Source organism: Schistocerca piceifrons, chromosome 7 (genome assembly GCF_021461385.2).
Source record: "Schistocerca piceifrons isolate TAMUIC-IGC-003096 chromosome 7, iqSchPice1.1, whole genome shotgun sequence".
NCBI lineage: Eukaryota > Metazoa > Arthropoda > Insecta > Orthoptera > Acrididae > Schistocerca > Schistocerca piceifrons.
Window position 1 is genome coordinate 415,391,462 of NC_060144.1, and position 26,043 is coordinate 415,417,504.

Sequence of the window (26,043 nt, forward strand, 5' to 3'; positions counted from 1 at the left end):
TAACAGAACTACGCGAACAGTCGAGGAGGAGTCGCATACTGTATCCCAGGACAGAATTCCCCGTCTGTACGATGGACTGGATGCCAGTGTCAGCGCCTGCATTACTACTCGTGGAGTCTACCCCACATATAAATATGGGTGTTTTACCAGTGGTTGGTACCTCGTACTTCAGAATCGCTCAAGCTATTGATCTGTAAGTGTAATCGTTTCATGTCCTCCATATGCACTGTTACAACAATAAATATTGAGTGAACTGGAAACCTGTGAATGGTGTACTAATTTCTTTCCGGCATTATACTTCGTGGGTGGGCAACAGTTTTGATTGTCACGGCGCGTATCTGATGATGAAGGAATCAGGGCTTAGAAGTTGGTCACAATAAATGAACGTCATCAAATACAGTTGATTGGAAATAATTTCAAAATAAAGAAATAGTGCGATCAAGCTTTAAAGATTAGTCAAAATTTTTCTAAGCTTTATCTCGCTTATATGATTAATATCAAATATTTCTAAGGTAATAACACAACTTAAGCTGTTTTATACATGGGTGTTTGATTCCTAGGGGGAGGAGGGGAGGTGCGTACTGGTTTTTGCCTGCCACCTAATATGTCTTCGCCATCTGGCAATCCTTGTTCACGTGAAAAATGCTGATTACCGCCATTGTTAGGAGTAAAAGTTAAGTTGTGGGTGTCTCTATTAATAGTTGGGTAAGTCAGTTCAAAGATCAGAGGACAGCAAGGACATACCACATCCAACAGAAACATGAGCTATAAAGAACTGTGGTATTCAAAATAAACGTTCTGTATGATGAGCGATTTACCCTTTTACCCTTGACCAATAGTAGTTATACTCCACATTTAACTCTCAGGACATCTTCTCTTCCCTTCTTGACGACCTGCAGGAAGTGTTGCATTTGACGGGAAGGACATGATTAGTTTGCGGCACAGATATAACTTCTCGCAGATGAACGGCACTCGCGTATAAGCTGCAAAATAACGTTTGTAAGCAGTTGACTCTAAGCAGCTCGGAATGTTGCCCCTGTCAGCTATAATGGGCAAATAAATTCTCGAAACGGATCACTGCCAGCGCGTCGGAACAGGAATTTGCACAGTATCTTTGAACGTACGAGAGGACGACTCCGTGTGTTGGAACATTACGCGAAGTTAATTAGGAACTTTCTGAAAAAATAGTCGACAAGCGCAAACGAGATTTGCATTTTGTGCTTTCGTATTTACACGCGTGACGAATAGTGGAAGACGAACTACAATTTAGCAGAAGAATATTGTTCTGCGTGTTCTCGTTGAGTCTTCCGGCACCCGTGAACTAATGTGCGGGTTGTTTTGCAGAACGTAGCTGCAGTTTCTCTCTCGGCACTTATTGCACGCGAGATGTAAATAGAAACAATTTGTGTTCGTGGAGGGCGTTTGCGGGAGATTTAAAAGCTCGAAACGAGCTCGCGTTTCAGTGGAAGACGCTGCTGACTAAGTTCATAAATCAACCCCGTAGTAGTCATCCGTAATGGCTGTTTTTTCAGCTCTACGCGCGAAATAGTCTCAAAGTATGGAGACCACCAGCGAGGAATACGATCGACGGATTACTCTTTGCCAATCGAGTTATCGACATTATTAATCGATGTAATTACATAATATATTACTGTTGTGACATGTACAGCAGCTTAATACGCTATGTCTTGAGACGGTAATATTGCAGTACAGACGACGACGACGAAGACGGCGGGAGCGAAAACCAGCTGCGGAGAAGGTTGGATTAAGAGGAGTAGCAATACTACGTTTACAGTCTAACGTCCCGTCGTTATCTAGGTCATCAGACACAGAATAATTACTTAGTTATACAATTATGGATGAAAGAGGTTCCCATGGCTGTACTGGATAAAACATCTATTCTCTTTACGAATCCCAGTCAAGACTGTGATCTAATATTTCCTTTAAAAATTTTGTCATAGTTGCCCTACAGCAAAATAAAATACTCTTGCTGGTCTTAAAAGATTTCCTTCAAACATTTGTCATAGTTGCCCTAAAGCAAAATAAAATACTCTTGCTGGTCTTAAAAGATTTCCTTTAAACATTTGTCATAGTTGCCCTACAACAAAATAAAATACTCTTGCTGGTCTTTAAACAACTCTTGAGGTAAACGGAGGAAATGTTTGAATAAAATCATTTTGGTCATTAGGCCACATTGTTTTGAAACTAAAATGTTATGACGCAGTGGTTAGCACACTGGGCTCGCATTCGGGAAGACGACGGTTCAAACCCCCTTTCGGCCATTCTGATTTAGGTTTTCCGTGATTTCCCTAAATCGCTTCCGTCAAATTCCAGGATGGTTCCTTTGGATGGGCACAGCCGACTTCCTTACCCATCCTTCCCTAATCCGATGGGACCGATGACTTCGCTATTTGGTCCGCTCCCACCATATGAACCAACCGACCAAAATCGAAATTCCTACCATCTTTGCAGCGGTCCTCTTCAAGACGACTTTTAGTTGCTGCATTTGTCCTCAGTAATACTACTCTCTGTCAGCGTAGCTCAATTTCACCACGTTTCGTCAGCATAGCTCAATTTCACCACGTTTCTGGCTGGCTCTGAGCACTGTGGGACTTAACAGCTGAGGTCATCAGTCCCCTAGAACTTAGAACTACTTAAACCTAACTAACCTAAGGACATCACACAAATCCATGCCCAAGGCAGGATTCGAACCTGCGACCATAGCGGTCTCGCGGTTCCAGACTGACGCGCCTAGAACCGCACGGCCACATCGGCCGGCTACCACGTTTCTATTAATTCACTTTCTTGTCTTTCTGTCTGCTGAGTGAAAATTGTCCATTGATTTTAAACTAACTTTCCGACGAGCTAGAGACTGAAAATTTTAAACATAGCTCAGAACTATGTGACAAAGCAGTATTACTCTGCTCTCTCGTGAGTCTGTTCGCTATGTGTGGTAATGGGAATGGAAAAGTTTGGTAACGCCTAACATCTAGGCTGCTTTGCACAACTGGAGTGTTTTTGTATAAACGACTGGAATGTATTTCATGGGGTGTTTGTGCAAATGAACATGGGTATTCAGTGAGAGGGGGGAGGAGATGGGTTGGACAGATGGACAGGGAGAGGGGGAAGAACAGATTCGGGGGGGGGGGGGGTACAGATAGAGGGGGGAGGAAGAGATGAGTGAAATCTACGTGACATTTGCGAACAAGGGCGAAGCTGTGGTATATATATATATATATATATATATATATATATATATATATATATATATATATATATATATATATATAGTACTGAAATAAAAATCTTATAAAAATCATGTAAAATCAATTTTTGTTTACTTCATTGTATTTTTTTTAGGAAAATGGCTATTACACAGATTGATATATTATTAGTAGGTGTGTGTAGCACTTTTCTATTTCAGATATTATCAGATGAAAAGGAACTGCAAAAAATATGAAATTTAACAGATATCTCTCTTATAATCTCATCAATATGTTTAAAATCAACTGAAAATTTTCATGCACATGAGACTAAAAAACATAAAAAAAATATTGAAGTAAAATAAATTTTTAACATAACGCGTTTTTAAATTGGACTGAAGAGTATTTAATAATTTCTGCTAGCAACAAACAACTTCCTTACTGTATAGACAGATAGACCTGAAAATCTGTAACTGCAAATTTTTAATGGCTATGAAGTTAGTTGCGAGATTTAAAAACTAAAAATGTGAGAGTCGTGCAGTACATAACTGATGAATGAATTCTTCATCTCCATACTATTACTGATGGTATGCGCCTCAAATTTTTCGTTTTAAATCTTAGAAGTGTTTTCATAGCTATTAAAGCAAGCAATGACAAATTTTTATAACTGATTGTGTAGGGTTAGGAATTTGTATTGGGCCAGGAGAAATTATGTTATGCTTTTTTGTCCGGTTTAGGGACGTGGTATATTTAAAACTTGTGTTCATTTAAATAATTATTCTCAAGTTTTCTTTGTAACGTAGAATGTTGTCCAGTTTACTTGTTAGCAGTCGTCATTATTCTTGTGTGGGCAAGATTCGAGTTCTAGCACGGGAGTCCTGCTTATCACCTTAAGCCAATAGGACACGCAATCACGTCTCCGACTTCTGTTCCCGCGTGTTATTTACGAACACTGTAGCCATACCTCCCCTAACGCGTATGTGCGAATTACGTCGCTGGAGAAACGGAGTGGATTTGTTGTTGAGGTCTGGCTGTACCACCGGCCGAGGAATGTTTGTTGGGTGCGTAAGAAGGATTGAGGAAGAGGTGGAGGGGGGAGAGGGGGGGCCGTGTGGATACGCAGTAGCAAGGGACAGTGTACCATATGACAGCAGTTTGCCTCGTCTGCCTGTTGTGTGCGCTACGGGGAGCGCGTTGAATATTTAGCTTTTGTTTGCATATTTAGCTGTTGCAACTTCGGTTGATTGTTGGTTGGTTGAGGTTGGCTGGTTGATTCGAGGGAGGGGACCAAACAGCGAGGTCATTGATACCGTTGGATTAGGGAAGGGTGGGGAAGGAAGTCGGCCGTGCTCTTTCAGAGGAACCATCCCGGCATTTGCCTGAAGTGGTTTTAGGGAAATCACGGATAACCTTAATCAGGATAGCCGGACGCGGGATTGAACCGTCGTCCTCCCAAATGCGTGTCCAGTGCGCTAAGGGTTAAGCTACCTCCATCGGCCGACGGTACTTAGCCACTGTCATGAAGCAACCGTGTCAGTTATCACTTTACCGAGCAACAGCGGTAGTTCTCCGGACATATTAATATATCTACGGAGAGTTGGAAGCAGAAACAGTGGGCCAATGTGGCACTTACACCAGCATTGGGCACCAGGATAGACAACAGTGGAGAGTGTGGGGTGCGGCTGAGATAAAGACCACATTGGCGACGCTGCAAAATATTTTCTGTCTTTCTCGATATGGAATGCGCCACGCACCCGTCTTCTTAGAGGTAAATCGCCATAATACTCACGGAAATAAGTCAAAGAAATCGGTGAAATGAGTTAAGCAACGGAGTCATTGCAATATTATTTATACATTTATCCATTGAGAAATCTACTGTGCAAGCAACTAGATTTTAACGAAAATAGTTCTTCTTTTTTACGATTTTATATCTTTTGCAGTTAAAATTATACTGTAGAAAATTAAATTTAAAGTAGCGGGACATGTTCCCCAGTATACATTTCGTTTCGTTACTGGAAGAAAATGTCACTTTCGTATTGTTCAAGTGCGAATCATTAGATAGTTTATTAATGTAGATGCCAATCGACTGAAACAAGGTGAAAAATTTCAGCAGTCGCGTCAGTATAAACAAGAGCGCAGTAACTGAAAGTGAGGCTTTATCTGCGAACCACGTCAGACAATGCACCTCTCCTTGTTGTACCACGTGACAGAATAAACTGTTATGAAGTTCTGTCTCATGAGGTAACTGATTTAGGAAACTTAAATCAGTATAGCGAAATGGGACTTCAAACTGTGTACGCTTTCGACGACAATGTCGTAAACACACTGCCATTTCGTTTACTGCTTACGTATTTCCCTGTAGTTTAATTGATATATGCCAAGAAAAATATGTTATTGGCGGTAAAAAACATTACATTGTTGCTTTCTACTATGCATATCGAATCATAGAAAGCTTAATTCGTACCAAGAAGACTGTCAAATATTGGTCCTCGACAGTTTAACAACCATCAGGAAACAACGAAATGAGGATTGGTCAGCCGGAATTCTTGATTTATTCGTTACTAGCAGAGAGACCCGTCGTTGTCCAGGTATTTCTTTTTAGCTGTGCGTCGACGCTGTACCACGCAGCGTCTGGTCTTGTGCTTAATGTTTATGACGTCATGTCTCCTGAATTATGTGTCGTACTACGATACAATTTTGTTGGTACATTCAGCGGCAAATGTGGATACTGCCTGCAAAATGTGTTGCGAATGGAGTCGGTAGAAAAGAAGTAATAAATTTAAACGTTTAAACGTCATGCACGATGCGACAGCTTTTCATTCATCTCACTGTTTATGTCGCCATATCTCGTGACTATGTGTCATACAATGGTGTAATGTTGCAGTTACATTCAGTGCTGTATGTGCACACTGTCTGCAAAAAGCGTCACAAATAGAGTTAGTAGTAAAGAAGTAATACACTACTGGCCATTAAAATTGCTACACCACGAAGATGACGTACTTCAGACGCGAAAATTAACCCACAGGAAGAAGATGCTGTGATATGCAAATGATTAGCTTTTCAGAGGATTCACGTAAGGTTGGCGCCGGTAGCGACACCTACAACGTGCTCACATGAGGAAAGTTTCCAACCGATTTCTCATACACAAACAGCAGTTGACCGGCCTTGCCTAGTGAAACGTTGTTGTGATGCCTCGTGTAAGGAGGAGAAATGCGTACCTTCACGTTTCCGACTTTGATAAAGGTCGGATTGTAGCCTATCGCGATTGCGGTTTATCGTATCGCGACATTGCTGCTCGCGTTGGTCGAGATACAATGACTTTTAGCAGAATATGAAATCGATGGGTTCAGGTGGGTAATACGGAACGCCGTGCTGGATCCCAACGGCCTCGTATCACTAGCAGTCAAGATGACAGGCATCTTATCCGCATGGCTGTAACGATCGTGCAGTCACGTCTCGATCCCTAAGTCAAGAGATTGGGACGTTTGCAAGACAACAACCATCTGCACGAACAGTTCGACGACGTTTGCAGCAGCACGGACTATCAGCTCTGAGACAATGGCTGCGGTTACCCTTGACGCTGCATCACAGACAGGAGAGCCTCCGATGGTGTACTCAACGACGAACATGGGTGAACGAATGGCAAAACGTCATTATTTCGGATGAATCCAGGTTCTGTTTACAGCATCATGAATGGTCGCATATGTGTTTGGCGACATCGCGGTGAACACACATTGGAAGCGTGTATTCGTCATCGCCATACTGGCGTATCACGCGGCGTGATGGTATGGGGTGCCATTGGTTACACATCTCGGTCACCTGTTGTTCGCACTGACGGCTCTTTGAACAGTGGACGTTACATTTCAGATGTGTTACGACCCGTGGCTCTATCCTTCATTCGATCCCTGCGAAACCCTACATTTGAGCAGGATAATGCACGACCGCATGTTGCAGGACCTGTACGGGCCTTTCTGGATACAAAAAATGTTCGACTGCTGCCCTGGCCAGCACATTCTCCAGATCTCTCATCAATTGAAAACGTCCGGTCAATGGTGGCCGAGCAACTGGCTCGTCAAAATACGCCAGTCATTACTCTTGATGAACTGTGGTATCGTGTTGAAGCTGCATGGGCAGCTGTACCTGTACACGCCATCCAACCTCTGTTTGATTCAATGCCCAGGCGTATCAAGGGCGTTATTACGGCCAGAGGTGGTTGTTCTGGGTACTGATTTCTCAGGATCTATGGACCCAAATTGCGTGAAAATGTAATCATATGTCGGTTCTGGTCTTATATATTTGTCCATATTTGTCCAATGAATACCCGTTTATCATGTGCATTTTTTCTTGCTGTATATATATATATATATATATATATATATATATATATATATATATGTTCCATATCTCCACGAACCGTTATAGCCATGCGGATAAGATGCCTGTCATCTCGACTGCTAGTGATACGAGGCCGTTGGCGTCCCATATTACCCTCCTGAACCCACCGATTCCATATTCTGCTAACAGTCATTTGATTCCGACCAACGCGAGCAGCAGTTTCGCGATACGATAAACCGCAATCGCGATAGGCTACAATCCGACCTTTATCAAAAATGGCTCTGAGCACTATGGGACTCAACTGCTGAGGTCATTAGTCCCCTAGAACTTAGAGCTAGTTAAACCTAACTAACCTAAGGACATCACAAATATCCATGCCCGAGGCAGGATTCGAACCTGCGACCGTAGCGGTCTTGCGGTTCCAGACTGCAGCGCCTTTAACCGCACGGCCACTTCGGCCGGCGACCTTTATCAAAATCGAAAACTTTTCACCAGGCAACGCGGGTCTACTGCTGTTTGTGTATCGGTTGGAAACTTTTCCTCATGTCAGCACGTTGTAGGTGTCGCCACCGGCGCCAACCTTATGTGAATGCTCTGAAAAGCTAATCATTTGCGTATCACAGCATCTTCTTCCTGTCGGTTGAATTTCGCGTCTATAGCACGTCATCTTCGTGGTGTAGCAATTTTAATGGCCAATAGTGTATATATAATGTGATACGTTGCAAAGACCGCGAAGAATGTTAGGTCTTGCTTGATAAATATGTTGAATAACGGCGCTACCGTTCAAATATACCATTGACATAAACCGTGACATTTAAGTGGTAACATCGTTAAACCGAATTCTTACTACTGGTGAAAGAAGAACAGGTAGTCCAGTGTTTCGTAGTTGGCAACTGCTCAAAAGGTCGTGAGACAATTAAGACGTAACCATCCAGCAGAGGAGATGGCAGTGCATAACAGAAATATGTAATAAAAATGGTTAAAGAGAAGATAAAAATTATTACATTCCATCTTGGAGTGGTGGTACAGCAAACTTATTATTGCTACTATTTAAAAAGCAGTCAGTGGTGGTACAAAGTTCTTTATCAACTCTTGATTAATCAAGAACTTTGTGCAATCTATGTTTTTTTTAAATGGAAGATGGATAAAATACTTTCTCATATTACGTGCTTAAACAGGGGAATGCTGATACCTACATTGTTACTGCATCGCTGATGATATCGATTGGTTCTTGCATAATCTCTGAGCCAACGCTATATCTCTTGCTGAATAGAAAACGAAAACGTTGTTATTAAAAAGTGTTAAAAGTCTTTTTCATGCATGCGGTTTAGTTAATTAAATTTCTCTCTTTCTGTTTCAGGGGCCTTCCAACAGACCGACTGATAAATCCACCCGGATCACAACAAAGTAAGTCTGCACCTCCTGCTCAACCGTTCTTGCAGTACGAGGGTTACTGCTATCCAGTAGAGATTTTGTTCGTTATGAAACACTACGGACACAAGTGTGTAGTAATGGATTTCAATTCTAGTTTCGCAACAAGATATCTGCAAGCCCCGAAGTAATCTTTCAACTATGCCCAATTGGTTCGAAGGCGCTTAGCTGTTACTCGTTGAACCAATCTCTTTCACTTCGCAATATCGCAGACCGCAAATCACGCAGAAAGCATGCCGTCTGTGAAATTCGTTTGGTGTTTCCTAGGACTCGAAGTTTCATAATTTTGTGGCCTCTGCGTAATGCCTTCCAAAGTATCGAGGACAAAAAAAGTCACGTCACATCCCTCAGACAGCTTTGTTTTTCGTTGTCGAGTAAATGTCTGAAACAATCAGTTCTTCATGTTGCACATAATTTTCAGATAGCACCTGTGCTGATAAGATCAGCATCTCAATTAACGTGCTCCCATATTTTATCAGAGTAGAAACTATGCGGTACTGAGAATTTCAAAAAACAACAGTCCAGTACAGCTAGATTGGAAATAGATAGGGTTGCAAAAGTAACGACTCACTTCTGTACCTACGTATTCGCTGTTGTTGAGACGCATACCTTTTTCGGTGTATTCGTTACACGTTACATCCTTTACACGCAACTGTTGTCATTGAATGTCATTACGTATGTCTTTTTTTTAAATTCATTGTGGACTGTCCTCTGACTATGATTATTGAAACAAATCACAATTTTGTGTATTTCTTGGCTGTTCTCCGAAAAAAGCTTCTTTTTTGTTCTACTATACAGTGAGAAAATGTAGACATACAGTTCCTGCACATGCCACTATGCTATCTATTGTTCGTGCACGGCGTTTTACATTCACAAGACTAACGAACCTTGTGGCTTACAAAAACTACCGACTTCACCTGATCTCTACACGAACTGCCTGCTGGAAAGATATCTTTGCGAGTGACGATTTACCATTCTGTGTCACTACTGACTTATCCCGATGGGAACAATAGGAGGAATAGCAAAACTACTGATTCTTCCCCCGTCGGCTCGAATTGCGTGCGGGGAAGAAAACGTGCGAGTAACGAAACAGTTCAGGCTGTAACGAAACGGTACTTCGAATCTCGTGTGGTACTCGTTACTCACTAGCGACTATATACGAAGGTCGTACAGAAAATAGCACCCTGTATTATCCCCACTACTGGATACTCAACAGAGCCTGCACGATGGAGTCCGCACTGTTTTCCGGCGGAACATAAATCTCACAGAAAAAAAGCATTTGTTCTGAGTTGTTGGAAGTTTGACTTCCGCTTGTTTGGGTCAGTAGAGGACGGCATTCATGGAAGATATATTGAGGAAACCAAGGAGGTGATGCGAATACTAACAAAACGGCTTCGTGACCAGAACAAAGTGTTGCATCGACAGGGCATTGAGGCACCTTGTGTTTCGCTGGAGGAATCCCACAAAAGTGGTCGGAGATTACATGGATAACTTGGGTGTGAAGCTGAAACGTCATTCTTTCATGTGTGTAATTTTCATTGTGTGCAATAAATAACTTTTGAAGAAAAAATGTGGGGTCTTGTTTACTGGGCGATCCTTGCACAGTATCCAACGGCTCTAAGAATTGAAACAACGGTAGAAAGAAACCGGAATGTTAGGCAAGAAATCGTATATGTGGATTAGGAACACATATGTAAAAATTATGTAATTTGTTGGAATAAATTGAGGAAACATGGGAAATGAAGATTTTACCGACGGAAAAAGGGACTAATAATTTAACAAAAGCTAAAGCAAAATAAGATATAAAAATGAGGCGAATCTTCCATGAAAAATATATTATAGTAGAAACGTCGTAGAACATAATGAATCAAACAGAACTGTTCAGGTAGGTCTTCGAGAGGAGGTCACTGAAAACTTGTGAGGAGTGACAACTGAAGACAATAAAATGACGAAGAAAACAAAGCATAATCTTACACTGGAAAATCAGATTGTATAGAAATGAACAGCACTCCGTCTTAAGGCCACGAGTGGCCTACCGGGATCATTCGACCGCCGTGTCATCCTCGGTGGAGGATGCGGATAGGAGGGGCGGGGGTCAGCACACCGCTCTCCCGGTCGTAAGATGGTATTCTTGACCGTAGCCGCTACTATTCGGTCGAGTAGCTCCTCAATTGGCATCACGAGGCTGAGTGTAGCCCAAAAAATGGCAGCGCTTAACCTCGTTGATCTCACGGGAACCGGTGTATCCACTGCGGCAAGGCCGTTGCAATAGAAATGAACAGCAGAGATGTAATTGTACTGTATGAGAGTTCTAAGATTTCTTTATGTGTTAATATAGTTAAAGAGATTAATCAGAAACACAAATAGCTGATTTTGAAAAATGAAGAAACCGCAACTGTCCTGTGGTTTCTTCATTTTTCAAAATGGACTCTACAATTGCGGCTGCCCCGTAAGAAGAACTCTTTGAAGCAAATACTTAATAAAAGAAAGAGCAGCATTCCTGAAGAAATGCCAGATGAGGTATTCAGAACTGAAACAGAACTTAGACAAGGAAACTGTATATTATCACAATTATTCTCGGCAGGCCTAGAGCAACCTTGCAGACGCTCGAAAAAGGAAACAGTACGTGTCAGTCGACTTAATGCGAACCACCTACGTTCTGCTGCAGACATTGTAGAATTTATCTCCAGTAAAGATGAATAACTCAATGGAGCCAGTCTGAAAGTGGGCCAGAAAAGCGATTATAACGATATTAAAATAATGTATAAGTAACACATCGATAGCACACATTAATAATGAAATCATAGAAAGAGTTTATGAACTTCTGTATTTAGGACAACTGAAGACAACGTTTGAAGGTACAGGGAAACATGCAGGCAGAACAGCAGTGTGATTCAGGTATATTAGGTATTCCAGATAAAGACTCCAATGTGCTTTAAATGCGAATACAATCAATGTTTACTACTACTTTCTTTGTACGTCAGAGTTACAATAACGTTGCTACAAAAATCATTAAAATCTGAGGGTTGCTCAGCTAGAAACCGAGAGATGCGTGAAAAGAGTTCCTAGAGGAGGCAATAGAATAGAAATGTTAGATGTAATGGTTGCTACGAAGAAACTGAACAGGAGGTGGCCTGGAATGGCGAATACGTGCTAGGTGCTACACGAAACTACTGTGTCCGATTCCGGGAGATGAGAAACGGCTAACACCCCTCATGCGGTCTCTCTACATGCACGTTTTTTACACCAATGTTGTTTCGCCTTCCCCTGCAACACCCTATACCTCACTGATGGCTGAAAAGGTGTTTCCATCCAAGCATCCCTCGAATACCGCAACGTAGTTTTTACAATAACAGTAGACATCCCACTCCAGCGGTCGGAGGGTAGCAGCAGCCGCATTACGAAATTACCGTCCCGTGCGTCGACTGCCGTTACCACCACAACACAAAAGGCTGCGTTTGGAGTGACATCCTGACCTGAAAGCATGGCTTACTGATAAATGGCGTCGCACTGTATTCAGCGATGAATCTCTGTTCTCCACTATCTTGAATTACCACCACTGGCGAGAATGGCGGCACCTGGGCAGAGCTCCCATCATTCCTGTGTTTTGGAGAGGCAGAGCTGCGTTACTCTTGGCATAATGGTGCGAGGAGCCATCGACTATGTCTTGAGGTGAAGCCTGGGTGTCATTTAGATAACTCTGAGAGCACAGCGGTACTTCACAGACATCCTGAGTCCTTATGTGTTTCATCCGGAAGCATCGTGAGGCCATTTTTCAACAGGACAATGCTCGTTCGCATATGACTCATATCACTGTAAACTATATATTTATTTATTTACACATCAAATTCCGTAGGACCAAATCGAGGACCAAATAGCCAAGGTCATGGAACCCATCAGAACATGAAATTGCAACATAAAAGTAATAAGAGATAAAAGTAAAATGTTTATGAACCCAAAAAAGTCAAGCCGCCAGTTTAAGTAAACGCAAGCATCAATGTAACATAAGAATCAGCTTAATTTTCAAGGAACTCCCCAACAGAATAGAAGGAGTGACCCATGAGGAAATTCTTCAGTTTCGATTTGAAAGCTCGTGGGTTACTGCTAAGATTTTCGAATTTTTGTGGTAGCTTGCTCAAAATGGATGCAGCAGTATACTGCACAACTTTCTGTCAAGAGTTATGGAAGTCCGATCCAAATGCAGGTTGGATTTCTGCCAATTTTTAACTGAGTGAAAGCTGCTTATTCTTGGGAATAAGCTGATATTATTAACAAGAAGCGACAGTAAGGAATATATATATATATATATATATATATATATATATATATATATATATATATATATATATATATATATATTGATATATATATATATATATATATATTGAAAAAGCCATTGTCAAAATACTAAATTGTAAACTTTCACGGCCGGAAATATCATGTCCATTATAATTATCCGGGCTGTTATGCCGTGGTCGGTTGATGAATTCTGAGGTGATTCCCAACGTTTCGTCTCCGACTGCGGGAGACATCTTCAAGGGGGTCCGTAGTTTGATGGAAGGTCCAACACACGCACTGGCTCGCTACTGACTGCCGCTAAATTCCGTGTCCGCGCGCCCCCGGCCGCGGCGTGACGTCACGTGTTTTGAAAACGTCAGTGCAATTGGCCGCTGTCCGTCGCCGTCGATCGCCGTTGCCATCACCCAGTAGTGGACGAGTGGTACACATCTTCTTTAACACCGGCATCCATATACCGTTTAATTTGACGCCCTCCTCCTTTCGGTTGAAATTATTTGGGTGTTTAGCGATTTCGATTGCCTCCCTGTAGAGCCTTTCGTAGTATCCGCTCGTGGACGCTAGTACTTGCGTCTCCTCAAAACGAATGTTGTGGTTCCCTGGCTGGAAAGCATGCCCCGCAACAGCTGATCGTTCGGTTTCTCCTCTTCTACAATTTCCCTTGTGCTCTTCCAAACATTTAGAAACAGTTCTTTTGGTGGTACCCACATAAACATCACCACAGCTGCGTGGGATCCTATACACTCCAGATTTTTCCAATGGTTTGCGAGCGCCCTTGGTAGGCCTAAGGTATTCCTGTATCTTCCTGGTGGGCTTGTAAATTACGGTAATATTCCGCTTCGTCAAGATCCTCCCTATTATTTCCGTTACATTTTTAACAAACGGCAGGAAAACCTTAGATTTTGCAGTAGCCTGTACGTCAGTATGATTTCTGCGTGGCTGCCTCAACGCACGTTTTATTTCGGCGGACGAATATCCGTTCTTCGTTAGTGCATTGTGGAGATGTTCCATCTCAGCGTCGAGCAACTCAGGTTCACAAATATTTCTAGCTCTGTCCGCTAACGTCTTGATAACACCCCGCTTCTGTTGTGGGTGGTGGTTCGAATCCCGATATTTTAGAGCTGTTTAAGTGTTGTTTGACGACCACATACTTCAAGTGGAATGAACAGTTTTATGAGCAAATGGATGGCGTGGCTGTGGGAAGCCCCCTAAGTCCCGTAATTGCAAACTTCTTTATGGAGAAATTCGAAGAACAGGCCTTCGGTACTGCCAGCAAGAAACCAAATGTATGGTTCCGATACGTGGATGACACGTTTGTGTTGTGGAGACATGGTAGGGAGGAACTAAGCCGGTTCCACGAACATCTGAACAGTATAAACTCAAGAATTCCGTTTACTATGGAGGAGGAGGTAGACGGCAAACTACATTTCCTCGATGTGCTTGTGTTTAGAAACGAAAATGGTAGTTTGGGCCACTCAGTGTACCGCAAACCCACGCACACGGACCGTTATTTGCACCGGGCTAACATGTGCAGCACTGCACGTTAATATTCTGCTAGGCACGCCATCATATCCAAGAGAGCCCTTAGTCTTCAATGTCTGCATGATACTGAGATACTCCCTTGGTCAGGAAGATCGTCAGTTCTGTTCCTGATAGAAACTGTGTGGGACCAGCTCCATTGTCAACTTCGTCCCAGTAATCAGGATATCAAATATCAGTTACGACACAGTGCCACAATTTGTCTCAAGAAAGGATACAACGGTTTCGTTGACACCCTTTCCAACCCAATTAGTGCATGAATCCAAGCCAGAGGAGGTGACACTTCATACTGATAAGAGGACTCATTCTCCAAAATTCTTTGTAAATTTCGCTCCATTCTCGCCTTATGGATGCTTCACGGTTTTTATCAGTCAGTGTACAAACAGTTCAGTTTGGCGTAGAATTATTCAGAGCTCTAGATGATTCAGGCACGAGTGTAAGTGCTCTTCATCACAATGTGCAACACATACCCTGAACGTACCGACCCTCCTTATAACCCATCCAACCTGATTCTTTTTCTGGACGAAGGAAAACTGTTATTTATGTGGAAATATTCTTAAATGATTTTGGCTGCAAGATTTATACACAAATATGTACACGTTTTCAAAACATAATTTGTACGCTTGGTTTCATTTTCTGGACTAAAATAACTAATTACGAAATAATCTCTATTGTAATGCATAGTAAGATGATCATTCAATAATTACCATGCAAAATAATAAATAACAACATTCAGTTATACAGCGAAATACAGAGAAGCAACCACATCCGTGTGTTCTGGTGGTCACCAGTTGCTGACCACTTTCACGAGCTGCTGCGCTCTGCTACATTGACTTTCTGATATTTTCGTAGCGATGCCCAACAATTGGCAGGACTTGTACATGACGAAAAGGTTGAACATTCACAAATGTGTACCTCATATTTCCACAGGGAAAAAAACACACACATCAAAAAATTTTTGGTTCACCTCCATTCCGAGAGTACCGGAACCTGTACAGAAAATTGGAAAAGAGATCAACATAAACATCATTTCCGCCCTTTTTATTGCTCATGAAAACCGCACATTGCATGATGTACCACCATACAGCGAAACCTTCAGACGTGGTAGTCTAGATTGCCGCACACACCGGTACCTTTAATACCCAGTAGCACGTCCTCTTGCATTGATGCATACCTGTATTCGTCGTGGCATACTATCAACAAGTTCATCAATGCACTGTTGGTCCACATTGTCCCACTCCTCAACGGCGATTCGGCGTAGATCCCTCAGAGTGGTTGATAGGTTCAAATGGTTCAAATGGCTCTGAGCACTATGGGACTTAACTTCTGAGGTCATCAGTCCCCTATAACTTAGAACTACTTAAACCTAACTAACCTAAGGACATCACACACAACCATGCCCGATGCAGGATTCGAACCTGCGACCGTAGCGGTCGCGCAGTTCCAGACTGTAGCGCCTAGAACCGCTCGGCCACCCCGGCCGGCACTGGGAGTCAAACGCAGCTATAAATTTCGGCGCGACACCAACAATACGTCACAGTCTGGTTGGAGTCCAGGCAGCAAGTGCATTTAATAGCACAGCTCTCAGCATCCTCCGAAGACAACTTCATCGGTTGTCGAAACGACACGCAGAAAAATGGCATCACCGACTCGGGTGAACACCTGAAAGCTGACCATTAAGGTAATGGGACTCCCGTTCTTCCATAAACTCGTCACCGAGTCGACACGGCCACTTAGAGAGCTGCGGTGTTTGCATGAAATTTACCGAGCAGCTGACGGCGGTCACCCTGCCCGACGCTGCGTATAAGGCAGGCAGCGAACAAGTGCGCCGACAAGGGCGGATAAACTGTGCACCGACAAGTGGGCAGCACGCGACGCCGCACGAGACCGGATTACGCCAAGCGCGCCGCGCGCTTAATATTCAGTCGGCCCGCTAAACAGGCGGCCGGCGTCAGTGATCTCATCTCGCAGGAATCACCCGCGTAGCTGCGCGCACCGCTAAAACTCGGACGTTTCCCGTTTCGCGTTTCTAAAAATAGCGATATGCGGCCGAGAGGTACGACTACCTCCCCTTGGCGCACCTCCCCGCTAAAAATCCGTCATAGAGGGCACACGGGAAAGACGAGAGTGCGCAGAGGTGGTTGGCCGGCGTACCGTTAGCTTCGGCCGCTCGTTACGCCGAGCTCTTCCGCGGCGTAAAAATTTGCGGAAGCACGTGACAGTAGCGAAATAGATGAGGCCGCTGCTGCTAGATGCAAGACAAATGAAGGGGGAATAAACTGCGCCTCATTACGCGTTCGGGCGCCGCTCGGGCGTTGCCGTCAGCTGCCGTGCCGCAGGGCCTAGCTGTGTCTGGTGCGGTCACTGGCATACGCTGGAGGAAATTTGCTTAGGACAGCTTACTCGAAAGTCGGGTATCTGCTGCGAAGCTCGAGACTGCGCCACTCGAACACCATTGCAACTAATCAGTGGTTTCTGCGCTCCACAACTTGACGAAAACCGATCTGACCACCATTACCCGGACTCCACAACTAGCAGCAGATCTGTAATTTAATCTTGGCCACTTCCCGCAGTGCTTCAGTAAGCGTTATTGTAAGGATGTTGTGCTAAATTACATTACATGTCGATTAGAAAATTTAGAAAACTAAAATTACTCTCTTAAGCACCCTAACGAGCACAAATGTTACGAAAACACGTGAAAGGAGAGGGAAAAGGAAAGGAAGGATGAAATAACGACTTCAGGATTCCTTCAAAAAAGAAAAAAAAACCGCACCAAGAAGGAAATATACGAATCGGGCGGCAATCAGTAGATGTGATGTACTTATATGACCAGACATATGATTACAGTTTCAGAAAAATTGGATGATTTCAAGAGAAAGAAGTTCACAAACTGAGGAAGTCAATAACGCGTTTGTCCACCTGTGACCCTTATGCACGCAGTTATTGGGCTTGTCATTGAGTGATAAAGTGGTTAGATGTTCTCCTGGGGGATATAGTGCCAAATTCTGTCCAAATGGCACGCCACATTGTCAAAATCCCGAGTTGGCTGGAGAGCCCTGTCCATAATACTCCAAGTGTCCCTAATTAGGGAGAGATCCGGCGACCTTGCTAGCCAATGTATCGGTTTGTCACGCACCAAGACAAGCAGTAGAAACCCTCATCGTGTGCGCGTGGGCATTATCTTACTGAAACGTAAACCAGGATGCCTTGTCATGAAAGACAGAGTATCGTCGACATCTCGCTGTGCTGTCAGGGCGACGCGGATGATGACCAGAGGGGTTCAGTAATGAAAGGAAATGGCATACAGACCATGCTTTGTGGTTGTTGGACCGTATGGCGGGCGACAATCAGGTTGGTATCCCACCGCTGTCCGGGTTCGTTTCCAGACATGTCCTCGCTCGGCATCGGGGCTCAGTTCGAACGAAGACTCAGCACTGAAGACAGTTCTACTCCATCCAATGAGATTTCAGGCCTAAGACGTGTCTTGAGACGTCCTGGACAGCAATGAGATACCAACCTGACCGTCATCCGCCATATGGGCCGTCAACCAAGACTGATGGGCCGGTGTGCTATTTCATCCACCATCCCCCCCCCCCCCCCCCCCCTTAGATTGTCATCCACGGCACGCTCACAGCACAGCTGTATGTCGACGATGTTCTACGCCCGTTTTGTTTTCATGGAAAGCAATCCTGGGTTTACGTTTCAGTAATACAAAGCCCGCTCGCTTATGACGTTAGTTTCCACAGTTTGTCTTAGTGCTTGCCAAATTCTGCATTCGCCAGCAAGGTCCCCGGATCTCTCCCCAACTGAGAACGTTTGAGCATTACGGGCAGGGCCCTGATGCCAGCTCAAGATTTGAACGATACAACGCGCTAATTGAACAAATTTTGGGACCATGTCCTCAGGAGGACATCGAAAAACTCTGTCAGTCAGTGCCAAGCCGAATAATTGCTTGCATAAGCACCAGAAGTGGACCAAAGCGTTATTGGCTTGCACGTTTGTGAAGCTCTTTCTCTTCAATGAATCATCCACCTTTTCTGAAACTGTTATTTTTATTTGTCTGTACATGTACAACAGAATTATCGGTTTCCGTCCCATTCGGATAGTTCCTTCGCGGTGCGTCGTCTTTTTTTTGCTTCTTTGAGTGTATTATCAAAAATTCACCTGAACAGAGTTAGACAAACAACTGGGAGAACACCGAGATGGCTTTCGTAAAGGATGATCCTGAACACAATATATTTTTAACTTAAAATTACTGATTGGCCCATAATGTTAATCAGAAAATCTATAATTCTGTGCTGACACAAATGTCGCCACTGTTCCGATGCATTTGGACTCCCGCGCGCATCTCCTCAGTTGGTGCTGTTGGTCAGTGGTGCGCGCAGCGCTCGACTGTGGCGCCTCCTAAACGAAGCAGTCTGCCTTCTGCCGCGGGGTGACAAGACGAGTTCTGTCCTGCCACCAACTGGAAACCTGCAGCGACCATCGGTGAGGTCCTCTCCGCTTGAGCCCTAGTTGGACGTGTTTGTTTTTGCTAGCTAAGTATTGCCAATGGTGGAGCCTACGATCGGGTGATCCAGCGTGCTAATAGTCGCCTGCTAGGGGCTGTAAATCCTAGTGTACCTTGCTGCACGTGCAGAAATGCTGGGTGACTTGTTTGTCATCCAGAAAGGCACTGGTCGTGATTCAGAAAACCATTGGCGTGGCTGGCCAAAGGCTGACCAAAGTTGGCTGTCTTAAGTTAATGACAGTGGTGGTTCCAGCCTTATCGGTTGTTCTATTTAATCAAAGCTCAGTTTAGGGAAAAATTATTACAAATTTTATTGACTGTGCTTATAAATGTTCATTACGTAAAGGGAAATGCTTTAATTTTTTTATAATATTGAGGCTTAGTGCCATTCATGTCACACCATTATTTTTTTGGTACATGGGTAGTCACGGATTTATAAATTTTTTCATTGCGTTTATCTTAGTATAGGGTCTTTCACAAATTATTGCAGCTGAATTTCGTAATTGCTGATGAAATTGATGAAGTATATCCAAGTCACTGTATTAAAATTACAGGTTGTCAGGAGAAAAGTTACATGCTTTGAGGGGTGATAGTATTAGTGATTCCTAACAAAAAACTTCTTATGAGCATGTGCCCTATTCCGAATGGTTTCCAAGATAAAACACATTTAATCTACATTGTCATTCATTTTCTGTATTGCTTCAAGATTATCATTGTTTACAACGTACCAGAGTAGTGTAGACGAAACTCTGACGCACGATTTGATACAGTTCGTTGATGGTCTATCAGGTCGGGAAACTACTTCAAATTTGGCTACAAATACTATCTACGAGTAAGTTACAGCGCATGCACGTCGCGGCAGAGTTTTAATATCCTTGCGCTCTCTTCTCACAAACTATTAGCTCTACAGAGAAAACAAATAGGAACTTTTTTGTAGGACACTCTAATTTTGTACTGCTACATATTTTCGCTGGAAGGTGCGATTTACGAGTTATTCGAGAAAAACGTACAAATGGGTTCTATCTTGGAAACCTTTCTAAATAGGGCATATGTCCATATGAATTTTTTTTGTTCAGAATCACTAATAATACAAGCATGTACCTTTCCTGAACTCTCACCCTCTATATTATTTTTTAATTGAATGAAGGTCTGAATACTATTTTCTTTTAAAGGAGTTTTGGAAATTAAGTTGTGATATGTTCTGGAGAAAATCATCACAGTCACCTCTCACCTCAGCCTACTCGTTCCACTCACGTATTCCGTAACAAATACTATCGTTTATTAATTTCAAGAGGAAATTTGATTTCGTAGAGAAACAAACAACACATAAAATCATTTGAGAATTTGGTGTTAGAGGAAAATAATTAGCGAACATAATCCGTGAAACGTTAACAAATACGATAACTAAAGTAAAATTCATGGAGCAAATATCTTAACCAGCTGAAATTTAAAATAGTTTAGACAACGGAACGACTTGGCGCATGTATTGTTTAGTTGGGTCTTCGAAACAAAATGAGAGGATCTGGAATTTGGAGCTAAAAAAATCATAAAACTGAACCAATAATTCGGAAAACGAAATGAAATGGAAATAAAGTTAACTGTCTGGCTTCTACCGACGATTTTCCAATTCTTTCAGAAAATATAACGGAAGCAGTTACTCAAATAAATTTTCTGGGAAGAATAACGAATACAAATTGCCGCAGAATATCGCTTAGAATTTCGACAGGGCGAAAGCTTCTTCAAGTTACTTTTATCAGCTAAGACATCCAGGTAAGTCCGCGAAGTTTCAACAGGGACATCTGATGGTGGGCGGAATTGCTCTCGATTCTCAATGGTATCAACAAGACCCTTTACCAGTGTGTGTCGTTGCGGAGGGAAAGCTATGTAAACTTTCGAAGCCTTCGACAAACTGCAAGCTGCCGAAGAAGAGTTATCAACAAATATACGTTTACAGCAGCTGCTGAAAACTCTTCCCCTCCCGTCAGGTGCAACGATAAAGAACAATTGTAGGTATACCAAACCAATGACGCCTACCACAACTGAACAGCGCTTGCGTTTTGTAAGATCAAAAAGCGGATTTAAAGTTAGCGTAAAGAATACTGTGGAAGAATGCATAATCAGCGTTCCTAAGAACATGGAATAAGAGGTGATGACGTTACAAACTCTCATCGTTCGTCGGGTCATCTCTCATGGCGTTCCCTTCTGGAAATTGACCACTGCGACCTTCTTTCCACACTTATACGACTGTTTGCAGTTCCTAACGAATGGTGGTTTGTAGATACGTATTCAATGGCCGTGCCCACTGACGACCATTGTAAGCTTTCTGTGTCGTTTCAGATTTGAAGTAGATGCAAATATGTGTCTAGAAATATACCCTGTTTGATAAAATGTCTTCTTATATACAAAATTTACGTCCACGACATCATATAACAACGCTATCTGACTGTAATCGGTAAGAACATATGATACAAAAAATGGCGAAGCTTACTTTGCACAGGCTACTAATGTTGTTGTTGTTGTTGTGGTCTTCAGTCCTGAGACTGGTTTGATGCAGCTCTCCATGCTACTCTATTTTGTGCAAGCTGCTTCATCTCCCAGTACGTACTGCAGCCTGCGTCCTTCTGAATCTGCTTAGTGTATACATCTCTTGGTCTCCCTCTACGATTTTTACCCTCCACGCTGCCCTCTAGTATTAAATTGGTGATCCCTTGACGCCTCAGAACAAGTCCTACCAACCGATCCCTTCACTTAGTCAAGTTGTGCCACAAATTCGTCTTCTCCCCAGTTCTATTCAATACCTCATTAATTATGTGATCTACCCATCTAATCTTCAGCATTCTTCTGTAGCACCACATTTCGAAAGCTTCTATTCTCTTCTCGTCCAAACTATTTATCGTCCATGTTTCACTTCCATACATGGCTACACTCCATACAAATACTTTCATAAACGACTTCCTGACACTTAAATCTATATTCGATGTTAATAAATTTCTCTTCTTCAGAAACGCTTTCCTTGCCATAGCCAGCCTACATCTTATATCCTCTCTACTTCGACCATCATCAGCTATTTTGCTCCCCAAATAGCAAAACACATCTACTACTTTAAGTGTCTCATTTCCTAATCTAATTCCCTCAGCATCACCCGAGTTAATACGACTACATTCCATTATCCTCGTTTTTCTTTTGTTGATGTTCATCTTATATCCTCCTTTCAAGACACTGTCCATTCCATTCAACTGCTTTTCCAAGTCCTTTGCTGCCTCTGACAGAATTACAATGTCACTGGCGAACCTTAAAGTTTTTATTTCTTCTCCATGCATTTTAATTCCTACTCCGAATTTTTCTTTTGTTTCCTTTACTGCTTGCTCAATATACAGATTGAACAACATCGGGGAGAGGCTACAACCCTGTCTCACACCCTTCCCAACCACTGCTTCCCTTTCATGTCCCTCGACTCTTATAACTGCCATCTGGTTTCCGAACAAATTGTAAATTACCTTTCATTCCCTGTATTTTACGCCTGCCACCTTCAGAATTTGGAAGAGAGTATCCCAGTTAACATTGTCAAAAGCTTTCTCTACGTCTACAAATGCTAGAAACGTAGATTTACCTTTTCTTAATCTAGCTTCTAAGATAAGCAGGCTACTAATAATTGGCATCAAATAAAAACACGACTCAATTCCATGAACGTCTAAATACTGATCAGCATACGGCCTAACAATAATGATGCGTAAGTAATTCAACTTATAGCTATATCACGGGTCCCATGGTTACTCTGCAAGGCTGCGTTACCAATTTGGCCGATCACGTCCATCCCATGATACATTGTTGTACTCAAATCGTGATGCTGTGTTCCAAGACGACAGGAGCACCTAATCAGGCATTTCGTATCGTCCAAGACCGGTTTTGTAAGCTCGGGGACAAATTGTCACATCTACCCTGGCCATCACAACCACCAGAGCCCAATATTATTGAGCCTTTATGGTTTGCTTTGGCGAGAAGGGTATAGGGCCGCTGTCCTCATCCATCATCGTTACACCTGCATCACTATTACCCACCAGATCACATTAATACTGAGCCTTTATGGTCTGCTTTGGAGGTAAGGGTACCTGATCGCTATCCACTCCCATCATCGTTACCTGAAATTTTCACTGTTTCGAGGAATAATCGCGTAAGTTTCCCTTGGAAACCTTGCAGGGCTCTATTCTTCCATTCCAAGACGACTGGAAGCTGTTTTGAATGGCAACCCTTTCCCTTCACCATACTAGGCAAGCTGTTTCCGCATTCTTGTCCACCTCCTGTATAAAAGGGTCTTAATACGTCGTGCGTAACTCTGCATAGCATGTGATTTCCTTTCTATACTACTTACGAGGGTGATGTGACCACATCCATTTTGCACTTGAGATAGAATACACGCTTGAAACCAGCTATTAATGATTAGTAAAACACTCATCTAACTAACAGTGGTGGAAACAGTGTTTTTTAAATTTATAATGGGCTATCTCACTACACTATATCATCGAAATAATTTGTACCAAGACGTTTTATTTTCATTGTTTTGATAGCCGCCTGTACACTAAGTTCAACACCTGTGGAGCGTTTATCGTCCTCCGAATCTACTAACCTACCATAAGTGAGCTGGGCAGGAAGTCTGGCAATTCACTGAACCAGCTGGACCTGGCTGCCTGTCAGATTTTCAGCAGTTTCACATAATGTCCGAAGTGTGTGTGTCTCTCGCTCCGGACAGATGACGGCTGCACAGCCAGATTCTCTGCAGTGGCGAAATAAAAACTCGTCGGACGTGTTTTCACGCCAATCATACCGACATATGGCCACAGCTACGACTCGTCCAGTTCAGCAGTTACTTTCAATTGCTGTGCGAAAGTGCCTCTGGAGGACACGGATTATGGACGACGTCTTCTGCCAACTCTCTGGCGCTCAAACTAGTTCCGAGAGGCAACCCGATGGTCAGTAAAGGTAATTTATCTGAGCACGTGGCTATAAAAGCGTGCCATTGAAGAGGAAATTTAACTGGCGTCGGTTTGAAGTTAACATGGCAGCGATTTCTTTTCATACTTCTTTTCATACACCGTGAGACAGCAGATGCAGCGAAAGCTGAAAGCGAGAGTGCTTATGCAATGACCAGCTGAAGTACTTACAGGTGAAGAAGTATATATTTATAAGAAAATTTATTGCTGATTTAGTTCAAACAAACGGAAAACGATGGGTAACCTGTTTTTATACATAAGTTTACAAGTTAAGATTCTGGGCTTCCTACTGTAAAAAAAAAAGAAAAAAAGGGTAGAGACAAGGTACCAGTCCCGAAGTAAATCAAGTCGTTGTTGAGAGTGTACACAATACTGCCAAAATGACATGATCCGTTCTCTCAACAACATTTTGGTAAAATATTTAATGATGTTATTAATGTAAGTCACTGCTAACATGAAAATGATTTCCAACTGTTCAGGAAAACGATTTATAAAAGATGCTGAGACATAATTCCCTGCTTGTATAAAAATTAAAAGTCTGTAATGAGGAGAAGGTTTTGAATAGCACATGCAAAAAATGTTAATGCAACAAAAGTACTTCAATGAGTGAAATTTGTAATAACACCCGGCACTGTAATCGTGCCCAAGACGGTAACGCTGGTGTTTTGCAAACTCCACGGTCCTAACGTAACCGAAACTGGTATAAACGCCCGTTTCAAGTCGCACTTGTACGGAAAGCATGAGAAAATACCGGAATACTGCACGTCGAAAACACCAAGGCTCCATAGGACCCTCTTGGTTCATTGTCATACTTTGACTCGGCATAGCGATGGATAAAAATTTATCGTAAGTATTCCCATTACGCCGACCGCGGTGGACGAGCGGTTCTAGGCGCTTCAGTCCGGAACCATGCGGCTGCTACGGTCGCAGGTTCGAATCCTGCCTCGGACATGGAGGTGTGTGATGTCCTTAGGTTAGTTTGGTTTAAGTAGTTCTAAGTTTAAGGGACTGATGACCTCAGCTGTTAAGTCCCACAGTGCTTAGAGCCATTTCAACCATTTATTACCATTACAACCTGTGTCTCGTTGTTTCTCATCGATGACAAAGTAGCGAATACATCCAATTTCTCAAAATAACTTCCCTACATGATCTTTCTCTCCATCACAACGAACAACACTCGCCGGAACCTATTGTTCGTGGCTACGGAAAAAAAAGTTTTGACAGCAGAAAAATGATTGTAGATGGGAAAGGTATGTCAACAGGAGTATTAAATACACTTTTTAGCAGTAAAACGCCCAATTGATAACTCCCCTGGCAACTCACTCATGCATCAATCCAAAAACCCACAGTAACATGTGTCCTTAAAGAGAGACAGAGAGAGAGAGGGAGAGAGAGAGAGAGAAAGAGAGAGAGAGAGAGAGAGAGAGAGAGTCTGAAATTCAACTTTTCATGTAAGTCAGATCAAATATTCCACGTAATTTTGGTAGAGGTGGATGGTTGGAGCTAAATTTTTATGTGGAAGGAGAATGGGTGAGTCAATGGCCTTGGGTGGCTGTAAAATCAGAATATTTCATGAAGCAGAAATGCTCTGATTATGAAGTTTTATAGTTCATGGCCAAAAATGTCAGTCACAGACGTTCCGTCTCCACCCACTATCCGCTGCTTCATTCCACATACACAGAAACACAGGAACTTGATGTCCAGATGACTTCCATTCTTATGATTTGTTTGATTCAGATTT

General features: G+C 42.8%; 1 protein-coding gene across 1 annotated transcript in view; it reads left to right on the top strand.

The window, feature by feature from the left end:
* Positions 1-26,043, top strand: part of LOC124805329 (ras association domain-containing protein 10-like) — a 1,110,196-nt gene that overhangs the window by 543,186 nt on the left and 540,967 nt on the right. Inside the window, exon 3 of the mRNA XM_047265850.1 lies at positions 8,899-8,945. The gene's annotated coding sequence lies outside the window, so the exon portion shown is untranslated. The remainder of the gene's footprint in view (positions 1-8,898; positions 8,946-26,043) is intronic.